This window comes from Neopsephotus bourkii, unplaced genomic scaffold (genome assembly GCF_033783945.1).
Source record: "Neopsephotus bourkii isolate Nb327-2 ecotype Australia unplaced genomic scaffold, CSIRO-AGI_Nbou_v1 NB_690, whole genome shotgun sequence".
Taxonomy (NCBI): domain Eukaryota; kingdom Metazoa; phylum Chordata; class Aves; order Psittaciformes; family Psittacidae; genus Neopsephotus; species Neopsephotus bourkii.
The window spans coordinates 2,702,259-2,717,352 of NW_026901189.1; the positions used below are offsets into that span (position 1 = coordinate 2,702,259).

Below are 15,094 nucleotides of genomic sequence, written 5' to 3' on the forward strand. Positions count from 1 at the left end.
TAATCTCGACACCCGTGTGATGCTGAAGTGCATAGGCAGAGGCAGCCTGTCCCTATGAGGCCTGAGGGCTCCTTGCTGTTCAACCCTAACATGCTACACACTCTCATGACACCTCATTACTAGGCTGTTGTTGACAACCAGAGGGCATTCGGATTAGAGCAATGAAAAGTCTTTGGGGTATTCTAAAGAAAAGAGTAAAATAAAAAATGTGTCTGCTTTTGTTAGCTGGCAGCTATAGGGGGATGCATCATCTGCAAATACTTGAAAGATATAGATACCTAGAAAGAGCTTACTTAGCATAACCGGTAACTAGGCATAATGACACAGAGTACAGATAGACATGGGTAAAACTAATAGCAGGAGAGCAAGGTCTCCTTGTATTCAGCAAAAAGATCTGTTAAGTCAAGAAATAATCTCCCAAGGCAAATACATAAAGCTCAGTGGTTGAATGTTAAAGATTAGATGGTGCAGAAGAGGAAATAAAGCTGTGCTTTTATGAAGAGGCAGTGGCTCTGTAAGCACCTCTTTTCTCATTACTAGATGAAGAGGCACAAAGGCACAGAATCACCTGCTCCTGTGGCTTGTGCTACACTCAAAAGACTCGGTGCTGGTTGAGAGGCCCAGCTTCTGGACTCAAGCTGGTGGATACAAACCTGTTCCCATTTTCAGAAAGCTTGCTAGATCTCGTGATGCAAGGAAGAAGTTTGAAATGGAAGAAGGTCATCAATCAAGGTCTTGTGATTGTGTCTTACTCCTTGTGCAGAGAAGTCCTGATACCTTTTTTCTGCTTGCTGAAGATACAAGGTGAATAAACAAATTACTTTTCATTCCCGTCTTTGTACACAAGGCTTTACCTAATATTTATGTTAGTAAATGGAACTTCTGTTCTTCCAGTAAGATTCAGTATAATGTATTCAATATCTTTAAATGCTGAATTAACTGTGAGACTGCTGTGATCACCAAGGCATACTTGAATCTGTTTAACACCTGGGAATTGGTGTGTGCTAGCATGCATTTCCAAATGAAGTGAGCCTGCATATACCTGGGTATCCTTCATACAAATTAATGTTACTGTGAGCTCTGTTTCTTTATCCCAGTTATTAACATATGTGATGATGTGTTAATATCTGATATGTATGTTAATATATATGTTAATATATATAAATATACATTTATGTTATATTATATATATTTAAATATATATTTATTAGCATAAATATATCATATATTAACATACATATCAGATATTAACATATATATTTATATATATGATATAAATTATAATATATAATATATAATCATATGTATGATAAAATATACATTTATATATATAATATCTGATTATTTATGTTAATAAATAATCAACATGCCTGATATTATAGTACATGTCCTAATTTTGCAATTGGTATAGTACTATTATTTGTAGAAAAGTTAACAGTATGTCGGTTATGTCAAAGCTTTTGTACAAAGCGATCCATAACATACAATATGTCGAGATTAAAAACAAGAACAAAACCAAAAGCAAAACGCACAAATACAGTGCTAAAACTCGATTCAGTGTCTTGGCTGCAATATCTGTGTATTGACCTAAGAAGCACAGAATGACCTAGACTTTTTCTGCTTATCTCCTTATCCTGCCAAATACTGTAGAAAATAATTATCCATTGCTTCTGACAATACTGTTCCTTTTTAATAGTGTTTCAGGTATCCATTTAATGAATAAAAAAAAAACCCCACCCAGACTTGGATTGTCTGAGCAACTTTGTAGCAGCTGATGTGAGACAAGTGGTTATTAGAAAGAGCATGATGGATGTAAATTTAAAGCCAGGCCTGGAGCCTGCGCATGCAGGCTCCTGTTTATCCCACGTGTGATTAGCAGGAGAGATTTTCAGATATACCTGGACAGGAGGTGAAAAGGAGTCATTGAGATTTTCTTAAAGCTCATCAGAGTCTGGGACCTGTGTTGTAGCTGGTTGGTTGTGCATACCTTGTAAAACTTATGCTGCCCGAGGCAACTCTTTGTTTAAAGATAGTGATTAAGTTTTCAAAGGTGTCTGTTCTTTCGCAAATGATCATTTATCTTTAGTAGAACAGGTTTTGCTGGGGCCTTGACTGACTGCTGAAGACAAGTTTAGCTATTCTCCTTGGTGAGAAACCATCACTGGCATATACTTCTGTTTTCTCTTTCTTTGAGGTGATTGATCCACTCAGACTGGTCCTTTCTGCATGATGTGAATGCCATGTAACATCAGATATGTGATGAAAACTCGATATTCCCATGCTGAAAATGATAAAAGCCCCCTAAAATCCAGCTCAGACCTTCATATTGTAACAGTGTTGCTGGCTTGCTGATTCTTTGGGGTAGCCCAGAGCTGCTTCTGTGAACCCTGTAGGATGCTGCTGGCCAGAGGGAGCCATGTGGGGAGCAAGGGGTGGGCAGGAGCTGAAATACAGGTGTTGCTGGTAGAAAGGAGAGCTGGCTTGTTTACTTGCAGGGAGGAAAGTACGGAAATAGTTTAAGGGGGGTGGGATGGACACCTGACTGGGTTTTCCAAAGAGAGGTGAGGCCTAAGAGGGATGTCTTGCCTGCTGATGGTGATGCCCTTTAGAATGCATTGGTAGGTGTCTGTCAATAGAAGCAGGTGAGGATGCAGGGAGATGGAGGGGCTCAGGGCAGAGTAGATCCAGGTAAAGCAGATGTCATGTATGTGTGTTTTGCTATACTTAGTTGCTGGTGTGTAAGAGTAGAGGCCCTATATGGTGAAATACCTCTATGAAGGGAAGGAAAATGTGTTTGTGGGCATGTAGTTTTTTGTTTTGTGGGGGGTTTTTTTGTTTGTTTGTTGGTCTCATTAATAATGACTTATGGTAACTTGTCAGTAGTTACAGTGATGTAAACTGCTTCGGTGTTAAAATACACACTCAGTAAAAATAGAAGTCTATATGTTTTTTAGCTCTGATTTACTGAAGTCTGCTTTTACTGACCTGTCTCTGTCTGTTGCCCTGTTTCAAAGATGAAACCCCTGGAGACTCTCGAGTTGTCAGAAGATTATGGATGTTTAGCAGCAGAATTAGAGGTGTGCAATACATTATTGTGCAAGAAATAACTATGGAGGGAAAGATGATTAATCACTGCTCTACACCGGCCCTGCGTTCATGTAAGTCATTCAAACTTGGCTGAATTCAGTCACCTTGTACATAGCTAAAAAAGCCGGGAGGGAAATGCGCTGCTCATCCTTTCCTGGCTGCCAAGTTTGGCAAAACCGTGCTAGTCTAATTCCTCATATGGGGAAACTGATGCATAAAAGAATCCAAATGGGCTCAGAGCTATGCCTGCGTGAATTTTTATCTGTTGCTAAAATGCTGGTCTGAAACCTAAGAGACTGCTAGAAAGTGTTTTATAATGCCAGGTAAACAAAGCTTCCAATTTGGCCTTCAGCTCAGGAAAAAACACAGCGTTTTTCCCCCTTGTCCTGTGTGAAAGGCAGGTGAAACTGCTTAGAGAAAAAGGAATATTTACTGAGATGCAGGCTTGTTTTGCACATGAGTGGCTGGTTACTAGGAGATGCATTGAGGAAACTTGCTTCATGAACACACAAAATTTCCCCGTTTGCTCACAAGTTGGTGGCTTTTACTGGTAGTGCTAAGACCCCACACAAATTTTGTTTCCAACCTCCCCTTTCTGCTTCCAGCATTGGAAGTGAAGGCAGGCTCTATGAAAAACCTGAAGGTGACAATGTTTTAGAAAGTAAAAGACCTCAAGCATCAACAAATGCTTGTGACAGAGCAGAGTTGTTTAATGTGAGATGATGTATAACAAACCAATCTGTCTGCTTGTCTCAGCCTGCAGCTCTGCGAAATGGAATACTTACCTGGGAGCTTCTGGGGGAATACTTCAACTTTTGAAATAAATGCGTAACCCTGGAACTGTGCAATGTCAATTTAAAGAGAAATGAAATTTAAAATTGTCTTTTTTTTACTCTGGCATCTCCAATTTGGTCCAGTCCTTTGAGCATAGTCAGTGCTTGATAGGGTTTCTCATTCACCATTTGAAAGCATTTGCTTAATATCAAAATGAAAAAGGTTTGCTTGGCTGGCATCTGCCTCAACTGTACACAGTTCATTGTTGTGAAAATCCTTCCACTTTCAGCTTCCCTTTGAAGGGAGCTACTTGAATGCTAGAAGGTGCTGAAACTTTACTCAGTGCTAGTGCAGAGGAAGAAATGAGACATGTTTCTGAATTGTGGTGGGTTTGGTTGCCATCTCTACTAAAGTAATCTCATTGATCTACATGCTTTACTGGTTTCTCTTTTACTTCTCTGGTTCTTCATTACTGTAGGTTTTGCTGGTATGCAGTTTCTCAGCCATGAAATATATTTCCTCAATGTGCAACACATAATCCAAACTTAAATTCAGAGTCTTGACGACAAAAAAAAACAACCAACCAACAACACCCCCCCAAAAAAGCAAGCCCCTCCCCAAACAAACACCCCCCCAAAACAAAACAACCCTGAACAAACCCCCCAAAATCCCCAACTTCAGGATATTATTATTTTTTTTAACTGCATCTTTATTGGGTCCATTTCCAGTTCAGAAATTGGCTTTCCTATGTTAAACTCTTGGCATGAGATTATTTATCAATACAGAGCATTTTACTTACTGAAACCTGCTCACAGTTTCATACTGAAAAGTGCAGAGCTAGTAGAAGATCTGCCTACAGCTGCTGGGAACGCTGAGTAAAAACAAGCATTCTGGTATCAAATACTAGGATGTGTAGGGAGATGGTGTAGGTAAATAAAGCCTTTCTTTTTCCCCAACACCAGAGGTCTCCACTTTGATTTATTACAAATAGCGGCAAGCCCATGGTATTTTGAAGTGTGAATCCATAATTCAGATGCAGTGGGATGGCATAATGTGAGCATTTGGACTGGTTTTGGGTGAGAAAGGGAAGCAAACGTCAAGCGTGTGATGAAAGAAAGTCCCAACCAGTGGAATACCTGCCTGATCACCTGGTGGTATTTTTTGTTATTATTTAAAAAGTGACATTTTTGCATGAACTCGTGGATAAAATATGACAGCGTGTCAGGATTTTTGACGAGTCATATATATTATCAGTGTTACTCCTCTGTATGTCACAGTCTTCACGGAAGGGGGGTTGAGAACTCTTTCCTCCGTGCCACAGTTCCCGGTCACTGCCACTAGACGGCGCGTTTTCTTTAAGGCTTCAAAACCGTTGGTGTTCCTTCATGTTGGAAGTACAGGAAGGGATTTCAGCAAGTCAGATTTTACATTATTAGGTGTTCACTTCCGCTTTGACTATAACGATAGCAGTTTTTGAAACTCTGCCTCTGAGAGTGGTCTAACATGGTTTAGCAGGAATTCCTGCAGCATCTATGGCCACAGATGCGGGTCTGACAAAATGCAGGCATCTTTCTCTGTCACTGTATTAAGTAGAATAACTTGTGATAACTCAGTTTTGAATTGCTTACAGCAGCACTCTAAGTGCTGCAGTATTTCAATACTGCAATGTTGCAATACTGCAATGTACATCTGAATGAACTCCTTATACAAAACCCAAGCTCTTGGCTCTGTAGCTACTAACAGCGGGAGGTATTTAGCATAATGTACATTTTCTGTGGATTTCTTTGGTTTAAAAATAATTTTGAGGCAAAGCTGTGTATGAATTGTTCTGTGTGTTGCATTTCTGAGCAGGCCTGAGCAGCATTATTTATATAGATATCTACATATAGCATTCTAAGAATTACACCGTGAAATACCGCCAGTGCACATTCAGATGGTGGCATTCACCACTGCCTTCATTCCAGTTATATACACCAGGGCTCAAAAACTCAGCAGGCACAACCAAGAGAAGTTTTTGGCCTCTAGATCCCAGAGGACTGTTTCTTGATCATCTTGCTGTAAGCCACTGGAAGTTTGTCCCAAGACCCCTCATGGTGAATGCTGAAGCTGTCTCTGCAGCTCTGACCCACAGAACCACAATGTGGGGCAGGAGGAATCTCAATTACCCTTAATGACTGTGCAGATGGAGATTGGTGTTGCTATGAAGTTTGTGTGTTTACTGTTCTTCTCCTGTGGTTGGAGGCATTGCAGTTGCTACCCATGGCTGCTTGCCCTGCTTGGCTAAGCCTCGCTGTGTTTGCACTTACTGCAGCAGTTCATCCAAGTGAACACGCAACGGAGGAAAGGAAGCCATAATTAGCCATATTTATTTCTTTTGGCTAAAGGAAAATAGTTAATTTTTGTCTGCAGCTATCTTCAGCACGTAATATCGCACCAGGAAGCAAATAAGTTGGGTACTAAAAGAGTCAAACGCGTCTGCTCATGGTTGGATGCAAAGCTTAAATGCGCTGATTTGCCTGGTGCTGTTGCAAGAATGTGAATGCACCACCAGAACTCACAGTCAGCTGCTGCAGTTCCTGCCCCTGCCAATGGCACTACAAGGCCTGAGGGTTTTAAAGTGTTGGGAGGGATCAGGGCAGGAATTTCTTCCCTTTTCCTTGGTCTCTCCAGTCCAGAGTTGGGAGGTGTGCAACTATACAGGAACAAGATTTGTCACATGTCAAAGCTTTAGTGCTCTCTAACCTCAGTTTCACTGATCCGTTGCTACAAGTGCAGGCAAATATGCAAGGGGATAATGAGGTCTGGGTATTTCTCTTTTCTCTTTCTGGGAAGATAAGTTGGCTGGATCAGTCATGGCATCTCATCCTTTCCTAGTTCCATGCATGTATTTGGATGCTTGCTTTTTTGAGCAATGACCTCCAGACCTGAAAAGTGACAGTAATTTTATTTGTAGGATTTTGATTACCTGAGACAGGGGCAAGCAAGAGGTGTTGCAGACAACCCATGAGAAGTCGTTCAAGCCACTGACTGGAAATAGATGCAACAAAATTAGGAGCTCAAGATATACCAGGAGGAGGCAGGGAATGACATTTAACATAAGGCCTTCTCTGGTTCCCATTGCAAATGTGCTCATCCTGTTGCATCGGAGTGCCAAAAACCAGTCTGGTTTTTGGTCTGGGAATGGATCAAGATACGTGGCGGTATCTACATGCACACTGCAAAAACAACGCTAATATGTAGTTTAGGATTTATCATTTGTTATTAGCTTTTTACTGCAGAGACTTTTATCAAGGTGCTTTTATAAAGAATAAATATTATTTTAACCATATCGCTCCTGGAAAAAGAGATTTGGAGTTTCATAGTAACCTAATAATGGATCTTGAAAACGACTCACAGCCCCTGATTTGCAATTCATCCTTCTACTCTGGAAAAATTAGCATTACAAAAAGCTGTCAATATGATAAAATAAACCAGGTTTGCTCTGAAGAATGCCTTACCTGACTAATAGCTAAATATATGTTCTTGCTGTGGGGGAGAACTCCTTGAAGTAAACAAAACTGCAGGATGTAATTTGTTATTAGAGACCCTAACATGTCTGTAGTTTACCTAAAGCTCTGCTATAATAACTGCTACTGGAAGGTGTTGGTATGCTATATTAATAGTTTTCTGCTTGAAAATGCAAATAAAGTTGAAAAACTCTACTGAAAGAGGAGATGCAGAGGCACTGGAGCTTTTCAGAGGAATGTTACTGCAGGCATTTCACTCAGACTAGAAGTTTATTTTAAGAAAAAACAGCTAGTTTAGAAAGAATGGAAATTTTCTGTCGTACAGCCAGCTCTCAGAAACATGATTAGGGTGAGAAGTTTGAACTACTGGCAGCGTTGACTACACATAGAAATTTATCAGAAGTATTACATTTGCTGCCTTGCTTTACCAAAACTTGTATTTCTTGAATCATAGTATCACCTGGAAATCTCACTTTTCATTAACCCCCCCCAATACCCAATGTCTGTTGCTATAGAGAAAGGAATTGACAATATAATCCAAACAGTATTATGGAAGAAATGCATCTCTTATTACTTGAAACCCATCCCTGTTCTTGAATAGTACTGCCAGTGATTCATGGAGGAGTAAAGCCCCCCTTGTGCCTGGCAAGGATCAATGACAGAACAGGAGGATTCAAAAAATAAGTGATTTATCTGTGTTTTTTCAGTTGAGGTGAGGGCTGGGGTTTAGACTACGGCAGTCCCTGCAACCTTGCATGAAACTGAGTAAGAGAAGGCTTATGGAACTTTATCCTATACAGGACTACACAAAACTCTTGTGTGTGCATGGCTTTGTCCATGCATACACCTTTGAGTGACTTGCTCATATTTTAAAGTTCCAAGTAAAGAAATGGAGCATTTTAAATCTAGAGTGTGTGCCTGGGCACAGATTGACAATGACTTATCAGGAGCAGTTAAAATAGACTTCACTTACGTGCTGGCAGTTTAGGTAGATTTTTCCTAGTTCAGGTGTCAACACATGTTGTAGAAACCAGAAAAGGGGCTTTAGAGGTCTTGAGCTAAGTGCTAAAAGTGTTTCTTGTGTTTACAAGAGCGCTAAACATCCAGTGTCTGAGGAATTATATGAAAAGTTATGGACAGAAAGAATGTAAATCCGTTACGTTCCAGGAAAATCATTAAAGCTCTGTAAGACACTACTGCCTCCTGTCAGAACTGTTGGGTTGCCTAGGCAGTGGTGTAGGCTGTACACAATCTACAATTGAAGCACCCTGTTATTTGGGGTTTTGATGATAGTGGTTTGGAAGATGGGGATCTACATGTTTTAGAAACTCTTAATAAAGGCTGAAGAGAAAACATGTTTATGTAGGCTTTGTTTGGTTTTGCTTTCAGACTTACTTCCTCATAATCAAACCAAAATTTTGTGGGCCTGAATCTGCTCTCACTTACGGGGTCAAAGCTTGTGCTGTTTCAAGTGAGAATATCCATGCAAGACTGCAGAGGTGGATGGTGCTGCTTATCCCGCCACCTTTAGAATAATGTATGGTTTCTTTTATTCTTCATCAGTGAATATGTAAAACAAGGGAGCAGTTTGCAGTGACACTGAGGCCCTTTGGCAAAGTAAAGAGAGAAAGAACAAAGCAATGCAAAGTTGGTAGGGTTCAGTTACCAGTGACCTTGGGGAAACCACAGAGCCCCAGCTTACCTTTATTCTCCATTTGAAAATGAAGATAATAGTGTTCCTGTATATCAAGACTCTTGTGGGAGTGCTAATGGAAGGTCCCTACATGAGAAAGAGGTCTTGTTGCAGGACCTCAGCTGGAAGTCTTTGGGAATAATAAATGCAAAGGCCAAACTTGTTTAGTGACATTATGCAAGTTCATTTCAACTAAATTGATTTCTATTTCTCTTCCGCACGGAGATGGAGAGGACCACTCATGGGTAACTTTTATTTTCTTTCCTCCGGTCTTTCAAATTTCCTTTAAGCTAACAGAACTGAATTATTATTCTCTCTGCTCTTCTTCCCTAAGTGGAACTAATTGCATAACTGGTTAAGGGAAATACCTTTCTTAACTCATACTGGTCACTCTTGATAGTTACTTAGTGCTATGCTGAAGGTTTGCAGTAGCTCTTAAATTCTTAGCACAATGCTTCAAGTTCCTGGCTGGGGAACAAAACAAGTGTTCTACTATTATTGAAGGACTTTCCCTTCATACACCATCACTGTGTGGAAGTGTGTAAAGCACAAAGCCCAAGTGATCTGCTCAAGATAAATTATAGTGCGGAACAGCTGAAAATACAGAAATAGAGCACCTGGGTCCTTTTCTTTCCCTTTGCCCTGGAGGAGGAGTTTATATCACTAATCATCAGGGATGGAAATTCTGTTTTTTGGAGAAGAATTAGGCAGTCTGGAGATCAAGCCCTGTCTTAGCATAATACTGCACAGCTGTCCTAGTAATCAAGATTAGCATCCAGGGCCTGAGAGAAGTACTGGAATATGGCTCAAAGATTTATCTTTGCTTGAACTGAGATTATTGCGTTGATGATATCCTTGTGATGTATCTTTCTCTAAAGACAATTTCAAAGAAACCTGCACCTACTCTGACTAAAAGCAAGAATTTTTCCAGTAAGTTGAACTGAGCTGCCTGATGCTGTAACTGGTATGGATGTTCTTAGTTCCCGTTAACCTTGTCACATTATACCGCTGTCCCAAGAGAAATCAAGAATCTGACAGAGCAGTGCTCTGTAATAGGTTGTGGATTAGACATAATGGATCACTTAGAGGAGGTTGTCTTTGCTGGAACATAAGCCAATATTTAGTCTCCAAAGCAAGCCTCAAAGTGCTTTAAAAAAACAAACAAACAACAAACCTTCTACTCTGTACTCTCAGCCTGCCCTTCAGCAGTCCCCTGAGGCTGGCACCTGCAGCATGGGAAGAATTTTATGAACTTCCTGTCAGTATTAAAACTGGAACATTTTACTCTGCCTGTAAACCAGTATCACTCTCCTCTCTTCTTACTTCAGTAGCTTTGCTGCTTATTGTTTGCCTCATGCCTGCCACCCAAGGTGCCAGAGTGCAGCACAAAACTCTCTTCGTTTGTGTCAACAGCTGAACTGTTTTCGCACTCCTACACAAAGACAGCAACGGGGCACTGAGAAATTGCCATCCCATGGCACCTGGTCTGAAACAGAACCCATTTCTTCTCTGTCGGTATTGATCAAAGCATGAACTTGAAATTGCTCTTTCTTTTCCTCCCTCACCTTTGCTTCTGAGTTGTGGTTCATCAAAGTTTTGACTGTTTCACTTCCAAAAAGACATTAAAGTATGGAAAAGCATTTAAGATTGATCTTCAGTTACAATTTCATAAGGCAACTGTCAGCTCTGTGAAATCTCCCAAGCCTGAAAATCTTTGGTAAACCTATTGCACTTCAGGAGCTCTACAATAGGCTTTTTAAATATTTTGCAATGGATATTTTTAAGAGAAAATATTTTAACTAGGACAGTAACTGTCCTTGGTCTTTCTGTATTATGTGAAAAGGGCTCTAACGTGATTGCTGTGCTCTGGCTCCGTTAGGTAAATCGAGGGAACTTTTCCTTTCAGCAGCCATCAGCTGCACAGCAGAACCAAACTTTCCTTTAATATGGGCCTTGCTCTTTTTTTCTCTTCTATAATCCTATGTAGTGTCATATAATACCTAAGAAACATTGGTAGCAAAATGATGTATGGTACTTTTGGGCAGGAAATGAGGACACTCACCATAAGACTGCCTTGATAGAGCAAACCATCTATCTTCCTATTTATTTGTTTTAAAAAATTGCAGTTACTGGTCTTTCTGTGATCTAGCAGACTGCTCTTGACAATAGCTGCTAGGGGGCATGCTTTTGAAATGAACTCCTTTTGTGCTAACTCTTCATTCTCTAAGACTCTTACTTTGTTTCCGAAAAAAAAACACAAAAACCCCAAACCCAAAAAAACATGCAGATGCATTTTAGTGCTACAGTCGGACTTTGAATTAAACATTTTCCAGCTCCTTATTAGAAACCCCGTATTAAGTTAATTATTTCACATATCTGATGATTTTTGTATGCAATCTTTGCCTCTTTTCTAGAACTCGAACTGCTCTGTTGTGTAACTGTGATGTGATGGCAATTTTGGACTTTACACTGTGGTCAGTGCTCAGGGAAATTTGCTTGCTTATTTTATTTTACATAAATATGCCTGGATTTACTTGCATACCTGAATTCCACAGGGAAGTGAGAAAGCTTACTGAGATCACACCGCTGGAGGTAGCATGTGCATACTAGTTTTGTCCTGTGTCAGATGTGATTCTGTCTACAGGCTCTTGAACCTTGGCCAAGAGTTTCGTGTTATACTGAGGTATAACTTTGAAGAACAAAAGGTGGCTTTTGGAGGCAACAAAAACCCCATGTTCTCCCAAAAGTAGAGAAGCATTTGACAAATGAAGATAGGCCCCCTATGACAGTCTTTGTTTCTTCTCTCCTGTCATCCTATCTGCAGGAAGAGGCTGTGAAGCCCCTTAAAGTTGGGTTTCAGGTTAGCCACATTTCTCCCAGGTCCTCACCTCATCAGAAAGAGCAGAAACACTGGTGAGCAAGACCTAATATGGACTAATCATCTAATTTTTTTGCCATGATGCAGTTTTTGATTAATGTGTAGCTTTTAAAATCTCTTTTCAAGAGCTTAGGTCAGGGAAGTAGTAAGCTGTGACACAGCAGCACCAGCCAATGTACCTCCAGAGCAAATCAAGTGACCCCAGAATGTATCCCCAAATGGAGGAAATCCCATCTTTGCCTCCAGAGGAAGTGCAGGTTGCTGGTGTAGTCTGTGCTTGTGAGGTTACTTTGGCTTTCTGGCTGTTGAACACTTCCTGATTGCTTAATCAAGGCACATTCTGCCTCAGTGTGATATTTAAGCATTTCATATCCCTTTGAAAGGTGATTTTGAGACTAACCCCTGAAATGTATTCCGTATGGACAAGACCTGTGCCTTGAAGTTGACTGGGAACTGACAGGGCCTTGCTTGAACAGTCACAATGTGTGCCAGAGCTAAATGCATCATTAAAATACTACCATTCTGTTTCTCATCATATTTTATTGCTTTTCATTGTTCCAGGTGTTTGCAACTTTCTTTTAAGGAAGGACTGGAAGTGCACTGTGCCAACATCAGCACTGGTTACATCCTGGTATGAATCTGTTTGTGTTTGAAGATGCAAAGAGCAGGGAAGAGCTTGGAAGGTGCAAAGTCTGATTTCACCTAATGTAAGCACTTTCCTTGTGTGAAAATTTGGCTTTGTTTAAAAAAAAAGGGGGGGGTGAGTAGGAGAAAAAGAATGCTACTAAATCTAGAAGGCTTCTTTGTGGCTTGTGAGTGAAGAGTTGCTCTCAGGCTACATACATGGTGACTATGAAGGTTCTGCATCCGGTGCATATAAATCACCATCTGTTAACCTGGTTTAGCCTAACCAGAATTGTTTCTTCTGAAGGCAGTTAGTACAATAGGCATTTCTCTCCAATTACATGCTCATGTCTTCACATTCATTTTGGATTTACTGAATCTGTTTCTCTTCCCTTTTCATTCAAATTGATACAAAGGCTGAATTTCTGTTATTATCGGGAGACTTTTATTTTTTTTCCACACAGACGTCTGCTTTGGCTGAATGGACTGGCAAGTCTTTCATATAGCTTTAGGCTAGCATTTCTCCTGCCCCTGGCCTCCTTGCTTCAGGAAGTTACGCAAATATTTGCTTGCTCAAACATGATGACCTTTTAGAGGGACTAGAGTATATTTTACTCCTAAGTTTACCTGTTGGCAAGAAGACAGTTCTCCTCTAGTTAAGCTTTTCCTCCCATTCCAGTCCATCTTGGATCATGTATTTCAGACCCTTTCCAAAGCAGGAAAATATGTGTTCTCACATCCAAGATTGTTTCCCCTGGCCTTCACTGATAAGAAATCCAGAGATTACTGTCAATTGACTGAACGTTACCTCATGTTTGGCTGAGGGTAAGATTAGACTGGAATAAGAAGCTATTTTGTGTAAACTGGTCAAAAGCAGAAGAATGGAAAACCATTTCAAATACTATGAAATGAAGGAAGATAGGCTTCCTCCACTGGAATGAGAAGCAAAATGTACACAGAGACGCTTGCTGCAGAGCACAAGCTGTGTGTTAATTGGATTCCAAATCCACAACCTCCAACACAAAGTTTAAAGGGAAAACTGGAATTGAAGGCATCTATTTGGTAATTTATTTAAATTTGAGAATTGCTATAAAATAGTAAGGATGCTAAATAAGGCATAGGAAACAAAAATGCTATAAGACAGAAAAATGGATCCTCATAAATCAGAAAGCATAAGAAGAGGCAGGGAGAAAATCCGCTTCCCCCCCCGCCTCTTGATGTACTGTTATACACATTGAGACACTTTGAACATTTTCATTCAGCCAGCAGACACTGTATGTCCCATTCCCCAGTTTAAACTATACTTGGCATTACAGGAAGCAAAGAATTCAAAGCTTGTATTCCAGTGCTGGGTGCCTATAGGGGCTTCCTCCAACAGAGGAGAGCTGGGGGGAGTTACTTTTCTGAGGCAGTCCAGTTGCATTCCAGGTGGTGGTCATATGCTAACTGAGATATAATTTGTTAGATAAAAATACACCTTTTTCCAAATCATTCAAGGGTTTGTTAATTTGTGCAATTTAATGGGTAAGTTTTTATCAGAAAAGGTGATGTATAAACCTTCATGCATGCGATTTGCTATAGTAGAGTGATCCTAATAACATGTCAAACTGACAAGACCTACAGCTGTGTTTCCAGACACTTTATTAATTGTTCACATGGTACTGATAGAGCGAGCCTGTTTTAAACTTTCATGTTACCCAATAACTTTTCCTTATCGCATATGTGAGTCCTTAATGAGGTTTGACATCCATTTGTCTGTGCTCTCACCTGTGTGTCGTTTGGCACTCAAAGCATATTTACTGCTGTGTTTATGCAACCTCGATTTGATCGACAGAATTTTGGAATGTATTAAAGAGGACAGACTTAGATCTCGCATGCACTTACATGTGCATGTGTGCACTTTCTGAGTGGCAGAGCTTGAAACATGACCACAGCGTGGTCTGGATGTGCTCCAGATAGAATGTGTAAGGAAAAAAAGACTTAAGCTTGCAGAAAGAGGAGGGGTGTGTGTGTGTAAGGTTGTGCTTAAACTCAAAGCAACCCATTTGAATGTCAGTTACCATATTTTAAACGATTTCATAACCCATAATATTTTCTTAAATATAGTTACTCTAATCTAATCCATATGTGCATTTCAACATGCATATTATGAGCAGCTCAGCGTTCTCTTTGTGCATGTGTGGAACACCAATTCAATGGATTAGATTCAAATCAACACTTCAATAAGTAAATCGGGCCATTTAGCAAACCATTTGATCCTCGGCCATGCAAAAGAAGCCAGCAGGGTGGATCTCATGTTTTTGCTGAACTCTGAGTGCACTTCTGGGCAACAACAAATAATAGTCAAAATACTTAAAACTGACATCTCAATCTGCATTTCTGCTAGCGTTTCCCAAGGTAAAACACAACTCACTTTAAGGCAGAAGTGATCATTACATGTTAAAATGCTCACACAGTGAGATAACATTCATGTGTTATTTTGGCAAAGACGCTTAATTCCATTTGTGTTGCTGGCTCTTCTTATCTGATGCT

The 15,094-nt window shown here is 40.2% G+C and overlaps 1 long non-coding RNA gene across 1 annotated transcript; it reads left to right on the plus strand.

Annotated features, from left to right (window-relative positions):
- Positions 1-2,217: 2,217 nt before the first annotated feature.
- LOC133212344 (uncharacterized) lies at positions 2,218-7,362 on the plus strand. The gene is made up of 2 exons (XR_009725457.1): positions 2,218-2,642; positions 6,815-7,362. It is a non-coding gene; the product is annotated as an uncharacterized LOC133212344 (long non-coding RNA).
- Positions 7,363-15,094: the final 7,732 nt, after the last annotated feature.